Raw genomic sequence first — 19117 nt, 5'->3', positions numbered from 1 at the left:
TAGTATTTATGTAAGGGACACAGTGGATCATTTTGAGGGAGACAGGGCATTTGTGGTAACTCATTGGGAGGCATTCTAATATTAATAATATCTGAATCACACATTTGCAGCTCCCGTAACTGGCAACAGCACTTTAAACACCTTCAGGGATTTAAATCCCTTTAAACTGCCATTTACAATGTGCACACAAATATCCTTAGACTCATGTGTCCACTTTTGCCATATACACAAACACATACACGTATCCGTGTATTACAGCATTACAATAGTAGACATGTCCCCAGTCTGCATGCAAAACACCAGAGTCCATTTTACACCACAAAGTGTCATGGATGGCCTACTTTCCCATGAATGAATGAGGTGAACATGTTTATGACAGCTTGGAAAAGACAGGAAGCTATTATCCGCCACAGTCTCAATCCCCCCTCCTGTGAATCAACAGCTACAATGCACAGCAGCAATGAACAGATCATTCAGGGCTCCTTTGTCCCTGCTGTCTCTCAAAAATCATCAGCGTTGCAAAAGGCGGCAATGCCACGACCTTACCAAGACATTCAGGGCGCTTTCACACTTGGTTCGATTGCCTGTTCCAAACCATAGGTCGATTGCTCCCCCCTCCCCCTGCCCCCAATGGACTGTGTTCACATTATATTATTTGTATCCGAACCGCGGTACGCTTGAGTCATCAAGCTGCAGCTGGCGCATAATCGTGTTGCTTGTTAACCGGCGCCGCTATGAATGAAAAGGCCTCAAAATGGATAGAATTGCTCGCTTCACATTTGTTGTTCTTTTTTTTTTAACCTTTGGTTTTGTTTTCAAAGAAAAGATACAGAAAGACACTTGTGTCTGTCCGCTGCCAAAGTATTACAATCGTTCTAAAGACAATTTTTGCAGAGGCAAGCAAAAATCATCTCTCTGCTTGCAGTGGGTCAATTCCTGCTTTTCGTCAAGGTAAGTGTATACACACACACACACACACACACACACTGACGACTGTCCTGTCGACCACATGATACATTATACGTCATCAATAGCGGTTCACTTCCGCGGTTTGGTTCGATTGCGTTCATATCAGCGGCGAACCGTACTGGAGTTCACAAGAACCGTACCCCAGACCACCCTTTTTTAAATGGACTCGAGAACGGTTCGCGGGTGCGCACCAGAGTTCGGAAGACAGCGTTCACATCATCCAAATGAACCGAACTCTGACGTCATTCGAACCTGGGTGCACACCAAAAGTGCTAGTGTGAAAGCGCCCTCAGACACAAACAGTCAAAGACAGTAGCGTCATGGCATGAGGGTGAAAGTGAGGTGAAACAGAGGTAAGGTAGGTGTGACATTTCAAATGCAAGGAAGATGCTTTCTGGGCACAAATAAATAGCTGCTTCTTTTTATGCTACCTGTCAGCATGTTTAACAGCTGTCGTCTTACAGAGCCATGGCGAATAAATCGCGTCTACAGACACCATCCGTCGCCCCAGGCCCGATAACATACTGCGTGTTCCACACAGCCTGCCAGACACAAGCTGAAGCCTTCTGCTCATCCTTGCACTGCCTCTGACATAAAAACAGACAAATCTAATATAATCCAACGTCACCAGATGTTTGTTGCAGACACTTCCAAAAAACACAGAAGAATCATCTAAACCAAAGTGTTAAGTAGTAACATTCCAGTTATTTCTAAAGCTCGACAGAAAACTTTTGAAAAACTGTAAATTTATCTTGGATGTTTGCTGACTTTCCTTGCATACAAGGATTTATTCAAATTTGCCCACTATATTTCTAATTCAAAATAGCAAATCTTTATATGGCAGAAACATGGTAGTATGCTAATACGGTGTCAGAAATGTCATCAAATGGCAAATTAAGACCTGAAGATCTTACCAGAAACTTTTACATATCAAATAACCCACTTAGCTGACTGTATCATATTATAAGCCACAATGTACTTGAGAGGGGGGTTAATGAGCCCAGGCTGGGCGCCATGGACTAGACAGCCAGTAAATAACAAGGGGATCCTCTTCCCTTTTGACAGGGAAACGCCTCCAAAAAGTGAGAGCCATAGTGAGGTCAGTGAGGTCAGCGAGGCAGAACCCAGCCACGTCATGAAGAGGTTGTGTGCTTCACTCTGTACTCAAGTATTGAAACCTGACTCTGACCACTTCTAATATCTCGGGAAAATAACCCTTCTAGCGGGAATGATGTCAGTGCTGTAGTGCACCAGCCAGTGTTACACCAGACCCTACTGCTAAACACACTGAGCCATGTAAACAAGCTGCTTCCAGCCTTTACACACATTGAGTTTGTGCAAATACTTTGAGAGTCGTACTAACTGACTCTGGCAGATCTGAATGTGAGCTTGCAGATGATTGTAAGAAAGGGGGCAGGGTTTATGTGGACTAAATGACTGGAAGTCCAGCATAGGTCACCAGTGAGAAGTTAGACATTTGAACAGAAGATCGGGTTATGGCAAGGTAAAAAACGAACAAACCTGAAAACATTTGCATGGACGAATTGTTCACAATAAGATCAATACCATGCATTTATAAAATAGATAGATTTTAAGCTCTGCATCATTGGTTACATGTGAGTTGGGACATAAAATAAATTTGACTTACTCTTTACTCTGTCTCCCAACTTAGATTAAAGGGCAAACAGATTTTGTCCAAACCACTTTTTTGTCCAAACCAATCCAGATTTTGATTTCTATATCTCTGCAACAGGTACCTCCACTCACACTTACATCTCATTGAACTGAAGTACTGACCCTCGTGTATTATATCACACATGGACAGAGTTACCTTAGCATAGCTAACTGTGCTCCTCTAACCCTTCCCATAGAGCATTGCAGAGTTCATGTTTGTCCAATAAGAAATAATCATAATTGTTTTGTTTATAATAAAAGCAATTAAAAAAACACTTTCAACTAAATTAATAAATGCAATAATTATAATTTATGCCACTATCTATAAAAAAAAATACCAATGAGAAAACGCATTAGTGCGATTTACACAGTAGTACAGAGGTGCCATGAGAATATTCATTTCTCAATTTTCTGTAAAAGTGTTGGGATAAAGTTGATCAGTTAACAACATTTAATTAACTTAAAGTTGCAGCAAATAAATGTTTTAAGTATGTTTTTAAAGATATAGGTGGACTATAACGGTGACCTCAGAAAAGGAATCTTAAAGGGTAACTAAACACTAAAACAACTTTTTTTAGTTTATTATCTGAAAGAATGGAGCTTCATAAATGCTGTTCATTGATTCGAGTACATTTTTTGACATTTGGGTATAAAGTGTTTTAATTTTCAAATATATGGTGTAAAAACGCCTGAGTGCTGCCCTCTTCAGGTTAAACGGAAAGCTCCTGCAGTAGGGGTACTCTCTGACGTAGAATACTCTCTGATGTCACTGTCACGCCCTGGTGCAAGCTCACCACGCCCTTGGCAGCCCCTGGTATAAACGCATCTGGTTCCGTCAAAACTACTGTAGCGAGTCAGGAGTTGGAATTACGAGAACGATCAGGATAGATATACATTACATCTAGTTAGCATTAGGGCTAGGCGATATGGCCAAAAAATCATATCTCGGTATTTTTTGGTTAAATGGCGATATACGATATATCTCGGTACTTTCTATGTTTTTCTATTTAGATAAAGAAAATGTATTTATTTAAAAAAAAATGTTATTTCACATCCTGCTCAATGATATCCAAACAATGTTGATATTGAAGGATATGGAAACAAATAGGGAATGTAATGTAGGCTATGCAATATATTATGTGCAAAAAGGTGATTAAAATCACATTACATTCTAACATTGTAACATAACAAACTAAAAACAAAAATAATGCTTTTGTTTTTAAAAATGACTAAAGGCTAAACTAAAAATGAAAATAAAAACAAAAGCACAAACTAATTATATTAGCCTGCATTTGATTACCCCATTATAATGGTCACTTTCATAAAAATATACTTGTAGGTTTAAAATTCCACATATGGCACATTTATTGTCTCCAACAACAAATATTTTAGTAATATGTATTTTAGTCAGAATTATGGCGCTACGGTTCTATTGTGCTTGTCTGTTTGGCGCGCATGCGCGTGGCGGCGCTCATTCACGGAAGGTTGAATTTTAGCGTAGATTCATTTGAAGAAGCTCGTCCTCTCCTGACAGTGAAATGGACATATTTGTTTGATTTGTTTGAACATTTACAGATGGAGAATATACCTGTGAAATGTGAGTTAAGCACTGAGGAAAGCACCACGTCTCAAACTGTTTGCAAACAGCGCCAGTATTTATCTTTCAGTCACTAACAGTAGGCTATCTGTCCAAGCATCTGACAGGGCAAGCCGCTTTAAACTTGTTAACTATCTTACCAGTTATTTTGAAGCGCTTAATAAACTTGTGTCATGTTTAGGACAAATTGTACTGTTCTTTCACTGCAGGAGCTCACACTACGTACTCCACTATTTTTCAGATGTGCTCGTATAAAACTACTGTATCGATATAAATGGTATTGCCTCATTCCATATCATGGGGAAAAAAAATATAAACTCGATATACCGCCCAGCCCTAGTTAGCATAGCATTTATATAGTTATTTAGATTATTTCGTGTAGCCTAGGTAGTTAATCTCGCCTATCGCTCCAATGTGCAACCTGCATTTTACATGGGATTGCTTCTCCAACGCAATGGAGGTGGAAATGGGCTTCTCCACACAGCTCGCGCTGCCAAACGCTGCTCTTCCTGCATGAACTCCACCACCGCAGCGGCGTCATGATGTGAGTGAGCATATATTTTTAAATCACAATTTTTGTTCCTTCTTATTAGGCTAAAGTTAATCCTCTGGTGTCGACAAACGCGCCGGCGCGATTTGCTGATAATTTTTTTCACATAGCAACAAAATATAATGAACGTAATAGTAATAATAATCCTGGAAAAAATTACCTCAAAATTACTGAGTATAAGAAGAATCGGATGCCGATCGCAATGCGGGGAGTTAAGACCGCAGTTTGAGCTGGTGTCCACAGACAATTCACCCTCCTCTACTTCAGGTGAAGGTGGGGGAGAAAAGTTCTCGACTTCAAATGACCGCTCTGTTGCAAAGCTACTTGGGTAACTCAATTTTAGCTAGTTTGACAGCAGCTGTCACTGCGGGTCTCAGGTGCATTTTTCAAATATTGCCAGTGGGTGGAGTCAGGCTTTGACCAGGGGTTTAGTTACCCTTTAAAAAAGGGGGGCAGAAAAAAAATAGTGGTTTAAAACAGCATATTTTTGGTTACTCTGCAAACTGGCCCTTTTCTTCCACCAATGCATTTTTTCTGAAAGGTGAAAAAGTGAAGGAAAGAAATATTTCGTCATATTTTCTGCGGTAATCAACTTGCTGCCACAAACACAGTCGGAACTTAACTTACACTGAACCCTAAAATTTTATTTAAGCCTGACTTGGGACAATAGGACTGAGGGATGTCATTAAAAAGGATCAATGAACCGTAATCAAGACTTGCTTCACTTCCTGCACCAGTTCCACGGTGTTTAGCATTTAATTGCTGCCCCGCTCTGTACCGGTTTCCCGCTCTCTGATTACTGCAGAGGGAACAGCTGTTCAGGGTATCCTGCAGAGCAACCAAGAGAAAGAAAGGGAAACAGAGCTTAGAGGTTGTAATGCTTACACTGCAACAAACACAAGATCATCTCAGATGATGTTGTGGGTCAGCTTCTGATATATAAAGAAAAAATGAAGTATACATATGTTGATTGCTTTCAAGTGAAACACTTGGCGTCATTTAAGTACAACCACTTTTTTACAACATGATGTCTTATATTAACCTGTGTGGAGAATAGCTAACCAGAGGAGCAATTTCAGGGAGTAAATTATGATTTAAGGGTAGATGATTAAGATGGTGAGCGCCATTTTCCTCCATTTTACACTCCGTTTTCAGTTTAGATGTGCCAGCTTCCTATCTGCGCACATAAGACCCATGAAATGAAATGTTGTGGCGTGCGCTGTGATTCAATCTGGAAAAGGCGTCAATAACTCGCTGGGGTATTGCAGAGGCTCTTGGTTGAGCTTCATTGAACGTGTTCTGTAGTGCATTTTGCTCTTGTTCTCAGGGGTGCTACAACAGTCATTGATGATTTGGTGCATAAACACATTGGTTTTCCCTCAATCTCTGTCTGTAGAAGAAACATTCATCACCACCACATGCCTTCCTCAACTTCGCACTGACACTCTGTAGTAATTTGCGTTCATTACCCTTTGGTTTTCTGTGACATAGGTGTAAAACATATTGACTAAGTAACACCGGAAAATGTCATTTCCGTTTGAGTCGCCATGTACAAGGAATGTCAAGTTGTTCAATAATTTGTGCCGGCCATAAATGTCAGAGTGATCGGAAAGTGTTGTGATATCCGGCAATGTGGTCGTCCAAAGACATTCATCAGTCGAGACAAAAAGCTGGCAAAAAGAGGCCATCCCACCTGATCCCTAGTGGAAATTTATCCTGACACAGGATGGACGAAAATGACTATTGTGGCTGGACAGACAGGCACTGAAATTTATGCTTTAAGAGCTAATGAAAGCCTAATGAAAAAAAGGAGACGGCCTAATGAAAAAAAAATCAGTCCTTTTAGGTCTAACGTTGTAAACAAACGCAAAGTTTCACTTTTATGTTTGATTCAATTTGGTTTACAGAGATAGGGAAGTAGAGAGAAAAGTTGAAGCTTCCCAGCATGCACAATTTTAATACAATTAGGAAATCACTTCAAGACCTGCATTAGCATCCAGTGCGTGCAATGCAGATGAAAGATGGTGGCAATAAACAGCATGTTCACATCACTGTTGCTCCCTCCTGATGAGCCAAACGGTGCTGTATGAGATTAATAATGCGGCTGAGAAAATTTACGATTTTAAAAATGGTCTAAGAATAGGAACATGATTCAAACTGAGTGGGATTGTCTAAGCCAGTGCTTCTCAACAGGTTTTGCAGGTAGTAGTACTCTACAGGTACAGAAGTAGTTTTTACATCCATTTTACATTGGATATCAACCCAACACTAACAATACAGTTAGTTAAACAACAAAAAAACGCCCTTAACAAGATTATGTATGATGTTAATGATGTCAATAACTTGTCTGGCTATCCATCTCTCTGACAACACTACTAGACTGCATGAAGTGAGACTGCTCTGTGTTAAACATTTACCATGGTGTTGGGATGACTCTAGCATCCACAATGGGTCACAGTTGTAGTATGCAATGAGAGAAGGGTGCAGAAGGCAACAGATTTAGTTTAGACCGATAACTTATAGAGCAATCATAAAGCATTTTCCCAACATATTCACTGAATGCAGAGCGAGGAAACAAAGACAAAGGAGGTATAAAATAGTCTGAAGGATGTGCCGATAATCCAAAGTCATTTTCTCTCTTTCACAAAAACACAAATAATAATCATCTTGTTTCTTCGAAATGCCAATGGGGCGGGAGAGGCTGAGAACAGCTGGCCAATGCAAAGTAACTTTCAATAAGGGCTTAGTCACTCCATGTCTGCACACATGAATAGGAAGCTGATGATTTAGATGTTGACAATGTGTGTGGGCATTTGCAGATAATCATAAAAACGAGCTTAATATTGGATGGAAGAAAAAAAAGAAGTTTATGCAATGGTCCAACAATGAGAGACAGACCTCTAAGCCCATTATGCCCCTTTTCCATACCTTTCTGGTGTCGTTCTGTGCAATAACTATTTAACTATAATTATATTTAATAATATATTTAATGTGATTTATAATCATATTTAATTATATGTGAAGTGACAGCAATGTTTTTTTGTTACACATTTTAAAAAATATGCATCAAAAGTAGCTTTATTTTCCTTTGTCTAAAAGAAGATTACAATGAATGCATGTTGATTTTTATAAATTTTATTTAACTTTTGACTGTTGCGTCAAAAGCAGCTTACAATATCATCAACTCTGTATTGAATCACTTTGAATGGCTAAAATGTGTCTTTGTTTCTCTCTTTTCTAAACAAAACATACAAGAGAAACATTTTGCAACTGTTTGGGTAGCATGTTCCAATTATCTATGCTGTTTGCTTGATACTTTTTCTCACATATGGTGCAATTACTTTAATATTTTATCATTTCATTCAGTGGATTTGAGTTAATATAACGAACAGTGTGTGGCCGCCATATCCACATTTAACTAGGCTTATGCACAACTGATGGTATAATTTTGCAGATGTCTAACTACTATAAATGCTAATTGTAAATACATTCATGGTAATCTTCAGTGTAAGTAAGGTACTTAAAACTGTAGTTGCACCTAATGTTACAGATTGACAGGTTCCACCTCATTAACAGGACCAAAAATGAATCCTAGACCAACAGTTCCTACCTCCACTATCCCACAATTCCAAGAAAATGACAATCCAATTCAGGCTCGTACAAATCTGAATGGTCCTACACAACAGAAAAACAGCAATAACTCCATTTAATACAGTAAATCCTCTTCTGTCAGGCTTTAAGTAGCTTCCAATGAAGCTCAAATGAAAATATAAACAGTGCAACCTCATCAATGCTGTCAAAATGTATGTGGTATACGCATACAGTATTTGCATGCAAATCGACAGGACTTGAAGCAGAAAATTTGGTTTTGATGAAAATGCAAACAAGCCAACAATCACAAAACAAACAAACACAACAACCTCCCCAGAGAAAAGCAGTCCGGAAGCCACAACCAAGTTGATTGACAAGTCCTGGAAAAGAATCAACTTTATCCATTAAATAAACTTCAATAAATGCACCCGCAGTTACTCAATGGCAATAGTAACACAATTAATACTAAAACAGCACAGCTGCCAGACAGTCCAACATATTTTCTCACACAACTAGCATGTTGCGCTAATAGTTTATTAGCATTTTTATGGATTTTGAAAAGCTGCTGAATCCACTAGGAGAATGTCACCCTTTGAAGAATATTTATTTAGCTCAACTTTTTTGCACTTGGCCAGGACATTGTTCATAAGGGAGCTGTGATGATGTCACTGACCTACTGCGGTGATCAAACGGTCGTATAACCACCTGAGCTCCTTTTGAAGTGCGAGCTGTGTTGGACTGTTTTCTCTGTGGAGCCCTGATAAGTGCATTAATGCTGATCTGGACTAGCCGTGAAAACATGCCCACTGAGAAAGGCACCCATCCAGCAGCCTCTTACCACTCTGAATAAATGTGCCTTCACCCGCTCTGAGAGAACTAACTGTGTCTCTGTGCTAATAAAGACTTCTCATTAGCATTCAGCACTAACGGTCGCTGATGGCCCGCAGGGTAGTGCTCAGGTCTTCTGGTCTGAATTTTGAGTGTCAAATGGGTATGTAGTGGCAGATGAAATGAATGTGGAACCGGGATGGGTAGACGGAGGTGAAGAGGGAACGTCTGTTCAATTCTGGTGGCGAAGTTTCAGCCGCAGCAACATTGTCAATCAAGCTTAGAGCCACGTCAGAACAGGGATCTGCAGTGATGTGACGGCGTGCAGACGGAAGCAAGCAAATCAGCCTAGGATGCAGGCAGGCTGGCACACAATGAGATGAGATAATTCTTATTGTGCTGTGAGAGAGTTTTAAAAATGAAAAACTGAAATCAGCCAAACAAAAGAGTCCTTGGGTTTTGCTCACTTTATAATTTATATGCATTCTGCAGAAATAAATTAGGGTGCCAATTACGGTAAACAAGCAACTAAACATTGCTGCAATGTCTTCATTAACTATCATGTTCTGTTTGGGGTCGAGGGATACAACGTAAAACTGCATTACATTTATTGCTATACAGTTATTTTCACATAACTAAGACTCTCTCATACAACACAGTACGCAATGTACAAGTACACTTGACAATTGATTCTTTTTTTCTCCCCTGTGTTTTATCTGGGGTCAAACTGAAACCGTTACAACTACAATGAATAAGAGTCATATATAGTCAATGTCTACTCCACATTAAAACGACCTGCTAAAGCTAATATCTTCCTACCTGGTTTTGATTTGGTCAGAGGAACATTGAAAGGGAATATAAGAGGTTAATTTCAAAATGACTATTATTATTTTTATATGTACATCACTGGGGTCTCTGATACCCCAAACATGAAAATACTAAATCAATTTCAACACAAAATGAGAGTTAAGCATTGAAAATAATCTAAAATAAGACCATGCATCTGCTTATTACAAGACAATGGCATGAAGCTTGCTGTTCTACATACAGTCTCACGTAAGTATGGGCATAATGTTGAGTGTGGCTCAGGGCTTAGAGTGTGCTCAAATCACAGGGAAGAAAAGTCATAGTGTGTGGATCTCTCCCATCACAACTTCTTAGCTGGTTGTGTAACCTACTGTGTGGGCTATGCGTATCATCTCTCTCCCAAGTAGCGATTCGTCATGCCAAGGGTGCGAAGCAAAAAGCTAGAGCAAATCCGACAGTCAATGCAGGAGCTCAGAGGGACTGTGTTGACGGTGACATTTCAGTGTTGTGTTACTACTCCTCAAAACTGCCTTCAGATCAGTGCGTTTGGTTTGTGATCCCTCGCTTTTCTTTGAATGTCAGATGTGAAGACTATTCGTAACTCTTTGTTGACACTATACATTCTTCACACACCAGGTGCTGATCTGGAACAGTTTAGGAGAACGGACAAAGGTCAGGGTGGTCTCTTAAAGTTGATGATTAAGAGCTATCAGGAGATGGGATAAATGAAATGTCCTCACCAAATGTAAGTTGATTTTTCAAAGCTTCCATTATAATAATAACAAAGCTATACTGTAAATGCCCAGTGCACCCAATAACTAGCCAATAAAATGCTTTGGATGATAAAAAGTTTTGCTTAATGACTTAATTGTAACTAAGGCTATTGTAATTTAGCCTTAATGGCATAAAATACTTTAAGACAGCAATGCACTGTTTGTGGGTAGATTATAAAAGTCCCAGTCAGTTACATCATAACTGCACTAAAAATCAATGCAGTGTCAGAATTTGTTTTGTACCTTTAGGGGTACAACTTCGGTCACTGAGACAGCACCCTCCAAAGGTTCACCTTTGTACCTCAAATACCCCTAAAGTGTACATATTTACACCTTTTTGATGATACTGCCCCAATGAAAAGCTGTTATGCCCCTATTGTTTAGCTCCGGCACAAGCACCAGCACCAGCACAATTCTGGATGAAAAAGGATTCAGTGTGATCTAGTGGTGTTGGTGCCAGAAAGAAGCACAAGGGTACATATTTAGAGTCATTGAAGGTTACTTGCAAGAATCTTGACTACACAATGACAACAGTACAGCTCTACAACAAGCTCAGTACAGTTCTAAAAGGGGGCACTTTTTTACAGGGCACTTTATTTTTCAAAGTGTACTAAAGAACCTACATTAAGGACACAGTCTTCCATATGTCAACAAGAATTTCCATATCGACCGTGACCCACTTTCCCTTGACATCTCTGTGATCTTTGACACATAATAGGCTGGATCCCTGTGGATGGCAACTTGAACATGTAGACTTTTGAACCCTGTCAGTAGTGCTGGGCAGTTTGACCAAAAATTGATATCACGGTTTTTTTCAAAATTATGCCGGTTTCCGGTTTATGACGTTTTTTTTTTTCATACATAGTCAGGTGTTCAATGCATTTTCTACTGGTTGAGAGAGGAATTACTGCAGTAAATTGACTTAGGATGGTCTATTTTACTGTCATTATTGAATATTGTAGAATAATTCCACACTAGTAATACAGGTTTGCATGGCCCCAGAAAATGATGTTGTTGTTTACAAATAAGAGCCATTCATGATTCTAATGAAGTGAGGAATCAGAATGCAAAGACAATTCCAGTCAAAATACAGAACTTTTATTTTAAACAACACAATTAGAACAACTTGGAATAAGTTAGCTAGTTCAAGTACAAGTCCAGGAACATTACGTGCATTCAAGTAAATATAAAAAGAAAACTTAAACTTGTCTTGCATTGCTTTTGAGGTCTATAAAAAAAATAGTAAAAAACATTATGCAACTTGCATTAGTTATTCCTTCAAAAGTATTGCTTCGAAACCAGAACAAACATAAAATAATTATAGTGCAACTTGGCACACAGGATTATCCTGTATAATAATGTTCGTGTTGCCGCATTTGGCGAGAGTTTTAGCCCGACAGCACTTACATAAAATGGTTGTTTGGTCGATGACGGATTTTTGGAAACCAAAAACCTCCAAACAACAGACCCGGCTCCTCTTTTTGGCACAAGTTGTTCTTGTGTGTCATGTTGTACTAATTCTTCAGCATCCATCGTCCATGTAACGTAACAGAGCACTGCTGTTTGTTTACCCTCACTCGTCGCTGCTTAGAAGTGCAACATTGTAAAGGGTCCGTCTGAAACAGTGTCGCGCAGCGTAACGTTTGTTCCGAACGTTGTGTAATTAAATACACCGGTATGGCGGTTTATTCAAAATCAATATCGTGACGAAAATATAAACCGGTTTTCGGTTTGAACCGGTTTACCGCCCAGCACTACCTTTCAGTGCCTTCTGTACAAGTTCCATACCTCTGTAATCCGGCCAGGTGGAGGAACAGCTGATCTAGGCCCAGTGGCGTTGGCTTCACAGACCTGGCAATTTTCACCTCTGATGAGCACAGCACTAGAGAGAAGCTATCTGTCTCAATGCAGACTAACGTAGGTCAGAGGGGCTCAGGACACATCTTTCAAAAGGGAACAAAACTCTGCCCTTATCTTTTTTGCTCAAAAGCCTGGCAAGCTTGAAAACTCATTATTGCTGCCTGGTTGCAGAGTCGGGGTATGGTGGGGATAAACTTTATAGACAGTTCCGCAACAGGTATATTTAAGGTTTGTTAGGCATTGACACTGAGCCAAACATGAGTGCCTAAAGGGTTTCCTTGTAACTAAGGCTGATTCAGCTTTGGTTAGTATTGGCAGGAAACAGTTGGGTGTATTTTTGTAAAAAGTGCCAGCACTGCAGTCCCTTCTTCCCCCCTCCCCATTTGTTTTTCTCTCTTTCAATCTCACTTTTCTCACCAAGTTGTTAATTTCCTGTCTCATGGGTGCAGACGAGGATGAATTGGGTATTTCCACACTGAAAAGCTTTGTGGATCCACAGTTCATAGGGCTCAATTAAAGGCTTGCTTTTGCATGCAAACCATGTTACGCTAAAACTAGGTACTGTCGAAGATCCAGAACTACTAAGGAAGTGTCACAAAAAATGACTAAACTAGTTAGTAAGTCGGCACACATGTGTTCTTGAAGAGCTGAAATACAGGGAAGAGAACATCAATTGCATGAAAAATCCCATATTCAATGCCATGACTTCTGAAATCAAACATAAAAGCTTTGCCTGGAAAACCCACAGGCTCTTTCAGTAACAATAATACAGTAGGAGCTGGGATTCCCTAAAGCCAAAAGAGAGAGGCGTCTAAACTGAATGAATGGCTGAAGGAGGTGGTGTGAATCTGTGTGGGTAATTATTTCAAAAAACTTTGTACTGCGGGCAACATCAGCTTAAGACATGGCACAGGAAGGCTGATCAACACTACCTTAAAGGATTAGTTCACCTCAAAATGAAAATTTCCTGATAATTTACTCACCCCAATACCATTCAAGATGATCATGTCTTTCTTTCTTCAGTGAAAAATAAAAAAAAATTTTGCTAGGAAAACATTGCAGGATTTTTTTCCACACAATGGACTTTAACGGAAACCAAATTGTTAAAGTTCATCAATTCAGTTTCAAAGGGCTTTGAAGTGCTTCAAAGGGCTCTGCACGATCCCAGCTGAGGAATAGTGTCTTATCTAGCGAAACGATCGGTCATTTTCTAAAAAAAAATGATATACTGTTTAACCACAATTGTTCATCTTGTGCTGGTCTGCGATGCGCCAGGCATTACTTAATCACAATGAAAAGGTCACGATGGACGTAGGCGGAAGTACCGCCCCATTGTTTAAAAAGTGTGGAGGAGGATTGTTAAAAATTTATTGTATGTTGAATGACATATTTATGTCTTTGTGTCAGTTTATTGTTTAAAATGGTCCTTTCGTATTCATATCCTGGATGTTTAATTCTTTTGAAACCCAAATGTTTTTTTCCACCTGGAAAAAACGTGAGTTTTCACAGATTTCCTATACACAATCCTGAGTGATTGAAGCTGTGGTTGCTCATGCTACACCTGGATATCAACACACCCGAACATTCTCTGACACTTATTAGAGTGTGCAGTGCTCATTTTTTCAATGATAATTTCAATCACCAGCAAGAAAATCGCCGTTACCTGAAATCGTCGGCTGTGCCCGTGACGTGCCCATGCCCGCTGTTGCTCAGTAACGGCGGAAAACCATTGTGTTCTTTAATGCAGCGAGACAGAGGCACAGTCTCACCGGCTGACTAACTGATTCTTTCCAGCGGTGGAATTGGTATGGTCCAGTCATGGCAGCACTTTCTTGCTTTCTTGCTCCATTGGCAATGGTTGGCATTTACCAAGTGTGCACCACCACATCTTGTTCGATCTTTGTCTCTGCCTGATGTTTGTGTCGCCGCAGCGGTCTCCTTTATCTGCCTGAGGTCTTCATTTTTGTACTCCAGTTCAAAAAGGTAGGGTAGGGCGAAAAACTCCATCTCATTTTCTCCTCCAACTTAAATATCATCCGACATCATTAGTCTTTCCATGTTCGCTTTGTAAACAATTGGGCGGTACTTCCGCCTACGTCCAGCGTGACCTTTCCAACGTGATTACGTAATGCCATGGCGCGTCGCAGACCAGCACAAGACGAACAATTGTGGTTAAAAAGTATATACATTTTTACTTTTTTTTAGAAAATGACTGTGCTTTGAAGCACTTCAAAGCCCTTTGAAACTGCATTGATTTGGACTTCAACAATTTGGTTACCGTTAAAGTCCATTGTGTGGAGAAAAATCCTGAAATGTTTTCCTCAAAAAAAAACGTAATTTCTTTTTCACTAAAGAAAGAAAGACTTGAACATCTTGGATGGCATTGAGGTGAGTAAATTATCAGGAAATTTTCATTTTGAGGTGAACTAATCCTTTAAGGGAAGGCGCCAGAGTGGTGGATGAAGACACAGGTACAGTAAACTGTAGAGATGGACATAATACTTGGAAATTATAGCAATGTCAATTATGAAAACAAAACCGCGTGACTTGTCGGACTTCAAAACATTTTACACCATTCAAAATGCAGTAACAACTACATGCAAACGGGCCACAATTCTTTTCTTTTTGGGGCTGGTTATGGCATTACTTTAGGCACTACCTTGCATTCTGACAGGTAAAGCCCAATTTATACTTCTGCGTCGAACTTACGCCGTAGCTACGCCGTAGGCTGTGCGTAACGCGCTTATCCTTCGGCGTACCCTGACGTGCACCTCTCCAAAAATGTAACAACGCGTCAATTCTACGCGGACGCGAGCGCTGTGATTGGTCTGCTCAAACCGCTCCCTCGGGTTTCACATGCTCCCTCTGCGTGCGTCAAAGCAGACAACAACGCAGAAGTATAAATTAAAACCAATGCGTAGTCTACGGCTTAGAGGCTCCTGCGTATGTCCGACGCAGAAGTATAAATCAGCCTTAAGTCTTTCAGAGCAAGCACACAATGCTGAGACTTTAGCTTTATTGAAGAAGCCAATTGAGTTGTAATCACATTATTTAGGTCTGTTCATCCAACTTCACAAAAACCACACTGATTTCAAATCGGACTAAAATGTTTTACAAAAGCTGTCTTATTTTATTTCAGATGAAACAGACCTTTTTAAAATGTATACGCAAAGGACACATTCTCACTTTGGTATTGGCAACTGGGGTATTAAGAAGCATTTTAAAAAGGTTAACTATATTAACCTGGCCAATGACCACACCATCCATTTTTAGCAGACATGTTTATCTGACACAGTAAATGTCCTAACGGAGTGTCCTATTAAGAACAGAGGTTAGTTAAATCTTGTCCCCATGGACTAAACAAAAGTTCAAGAATTCAATATTTATAAAGCCCACTGTGACAGTTTAGTTTGGAAATAAAGTCTCAAAATGGCAAAGTTAAATGCTAAAAGTAAGGAGAAATTAATTCAAAAGGGTCAAGGACAACATTATTTTAATTTGGACAACTCTATACCTTTGGGTGCGACACACTGGAAAGTAAAGTCTAAGAACTGTTTTACAAACATACTGATGAGAATGACTCTGCCAGATGGATTTGCAGGAACTCTATGTCCCCAATTTCCTTTTGTAACATACTTCATTAACAGTATGTTAATCTCAGGTTTGTTGATATGACTTTGAGAATCCATTTTGCCCTCTTTCTCAGAGTGCATTTACCTCGCTGTCTCTCATCAACCTTCATTCGTGACCTTCTCATAATAAACTGCCTCTTGTATAGTGTGGCGGTTTCAAAAATGAAGCGTATAGGATTCATTTGTGCCATTTACTCACTTGAGAGCTCATCCATAGCCCTGAGCTGCACCATTAGCATATGCTACGAGTGGAAAAGGAAGTGTAAGCGCTAATTACTATATACACTATAATACAGAAAAAAGGTTCTGAAGAGCTTAATGACGCCAATGACTTCAAACCACATAAATAGCTTTATGCTTCACAGTATAAGATTTTACTGTAGATGTTCAGTATTGATGCAATTCAAATGTCTTGCCTTCTCATACTTCAACACAGCAGGTTCAGCTGACATCCATAGCTAAATATCAACAAAGATATGAGCACCAAAAATGCTTTATTCTATAAGAGCATATCATTCCCGAGCAGAACACTGAAAGCACTCACCATCCACACTCAAATTGCTTTTGACTAAAATATCTTTTTCTTCTAGAAAAGTTCTGCCATTTATGACTGGAAAAAAAGCAGAATTGATTACAGCATCACTTGCAACGTAAAAACATCAATCAAAATAAGTTGAGAAACAGACAAAAAAAGGGTATTTGGCATAAAAGCAGCAGTGCATAAAAATACGACTGCAGCGAATACGACTGCAGCAAAGAACTCTATAAAGTAAAGCTTGCCTTTCAAAATCAGTACAGTGCCAAAGTGGGTGGGGTGATTTCCTGTTCTCTGGATCTGTGCATTACAAAACCTATTGAAACAAAATGGGATACATTTTTTAAATGATACATATTGTATAAAGAAAAAATAAACATTTGAGGAGAATCATTGATTCTGTTTACATTTACATTTATTCATTTAGCTGACGCTTTTATCCAAAGCGACGTACAATTGCTATATTTCAGAGGTCGCACGCCATTGGAGCAACTAGGGGTTAAGTGTCTTGCTCAGGGACACATTGGTGTCTCACAGTGGATTCGAACCCGGGTCTCTCACACCAAAGGCATGTGTCTTATCCACTGCAACAACTAGGGGTTAAGTGTCTTGCTCAGGGACACATTGGTGTCTCACAGTGGATTCGAACCCAGGTCTCTCACACCAAAGGCATGTGTCTTATCCACTGCGCCATCACCACCGAACACAGCCACTGTTACAACAGTGTCTGTCCTGAGCAATCTGTGATCAGAATCTGTGATTTTAAAATATCAAATGGAACACCAGCAGTACTTGATCCACCAACTTTTTACCCAAAAATTCATAATGATGAAACTACACGTCATAGACATTCCTACCTGGACAGGATTAGATTTCTATTCAGTTAAAAATCTCATTAATCAACTTGACGGAAGCCTGCCAAAAAGCACCAGATTGATGCATTTAACTTTAAAATGTTTAAAACCTGTCTTCCAGGGGTGTTTGCCACCAAACCCCCGCTCAGTCTAAAAGGCTAATTTGATCTCTTTACCAAGCCTGTATGAAGAAACACACAAACATGTTCAGTTCTGACTGGCAACAAACACACCACTGGCTGCCAAACTCCAATACTGAAGGCCATTGGCAAAAATATTCCTTTTTCAGACCCATAACTAAACCAACAAACCTGATTCAACAGCTTCACTCGTCACACACCAAATTTATTGAATCAGGTGGGTTAGTTTGGGAAAGCTTGCTGTCATGGGATCAGCAATTTGGATGGAAATCAGATTACTGAACCAAATACAAGGTACTGCAGACAGTAGTCAAGCTCATCACTTGCAACCCACATATGTGCACAGTTCTAGACACTAAAATGGCAAATAACCATTTGCTCTTAAGGATCAGCTAGGTTAACAATGGTTGTGAAAGCCTTTGAAACAGCGGGAGCCCTTGAGTGATCTTAAACTTGTACATTAATGAAGGGACAAGACTATTCTTATGTATTTCTTATAGTGTTTTCTATAAGAATCATTAGTTAACAGAACTTCAGGGGATATTGCACATAAAAACTAGTAAGAATTTTCTCAAAATGACCACTTCAATAACATTGGATGGTTTTACTCAACTTCTGGGAGGTCTCACATTTTAATTGATCTGCTGAGAAAAAAAGTTTAAACTAAACTTACAAAAGGAATTTTCTCATAGACACTTATTAGGTAGATAAAAAATGCACATCGACTTTGCTGCCAGGACTATATCTGGTTTTTGATTTTCCTGAACCTAATATATATATATATATATATATATATATATATATATATATATATATATATATATATATATATATATATAAATATACACATACACACTCACCTAAAGGATTATAAGGAACACCATACTAATACTTTGTTTGACCCCCTTTAGCCTTCAGAACTGCCTTAATTCTACGTGGCATTGATTCAACAAGGTGCTGAAAGCATTCTTTAGAAATGTTGGCCCATATTGATAGGATAGCATCTTGCAGTTGATGGAGATTTGTGGGATGCACATCCAGGGCACGAAGCTCCCGTTCCACCACATCCCAAAAATGCTCTGTTGGGTTGAGGTCTGGTGACTGTGGGGGCCATCTTAGTAATGTGAACTCATTGTCATGTTCAAGAAACCAATTTGAAATGATTCGAGCTTTGTGACATGGTGCATTATCCTGCTGAAAGTAGCCATCAGAGGATGGGTACATGGTGGCCATAAAGGGATGGACATGGTCAGAAACAATGCTCAGGTAGGCCGTGGCATTTAAACGATGCCCAATTGGCACTAAGG

General features: G+C 39.5%; 1 protein-coding gene across 13 annotated transcripts in view; it reads right to left on the bottom strand.

Annotated features, from left to right (window-relative positions):
- grip1 (glutamate receptor interacting protein 1) overlaps positions 1-19117 on the bottom strand; it is a 269029-nt gene that overhangs the window by 193641 nt on the left and 56271 nt on the right. For 2 of the 13 annotated variants that reach the window (XM_077234615.1, XM_077234614.1), the window contains exon 2: positions 5511-5618. The exons of the other annotated variants lie outside the window; for them this stretch is intronic. The gene's annotated coding sequence lies outside the window, so the exon portion shown is untranslated. The remainder of the gene's footprint in view (positions 1-5510; positions 5619-19117) is intronic. 13 annotated transcript variants of the gene reach the window in all.

The sequence above is a fragment of the Siphateles boraxobius genome, unplaced genomic scaffold (assembly GCF_051911475.1).
Source record: "Siphateles boraxobius isolate OS27281-9 unplaced genomic scaffold, OSU_SipBor_1 19, whole genome shotgun sequence".
NCBI classification, from domain to species: Eukaryota; Metazoa; Chordata; class Actinopteri; order Cypriniformes; family Leuciscidae; genus Siphateles; species Siphateles boraxobius.
Note: the sequence above shows the minus strand (reverse complement) of the source record. Positions and strands in the feature narration are given on the sequence as shown.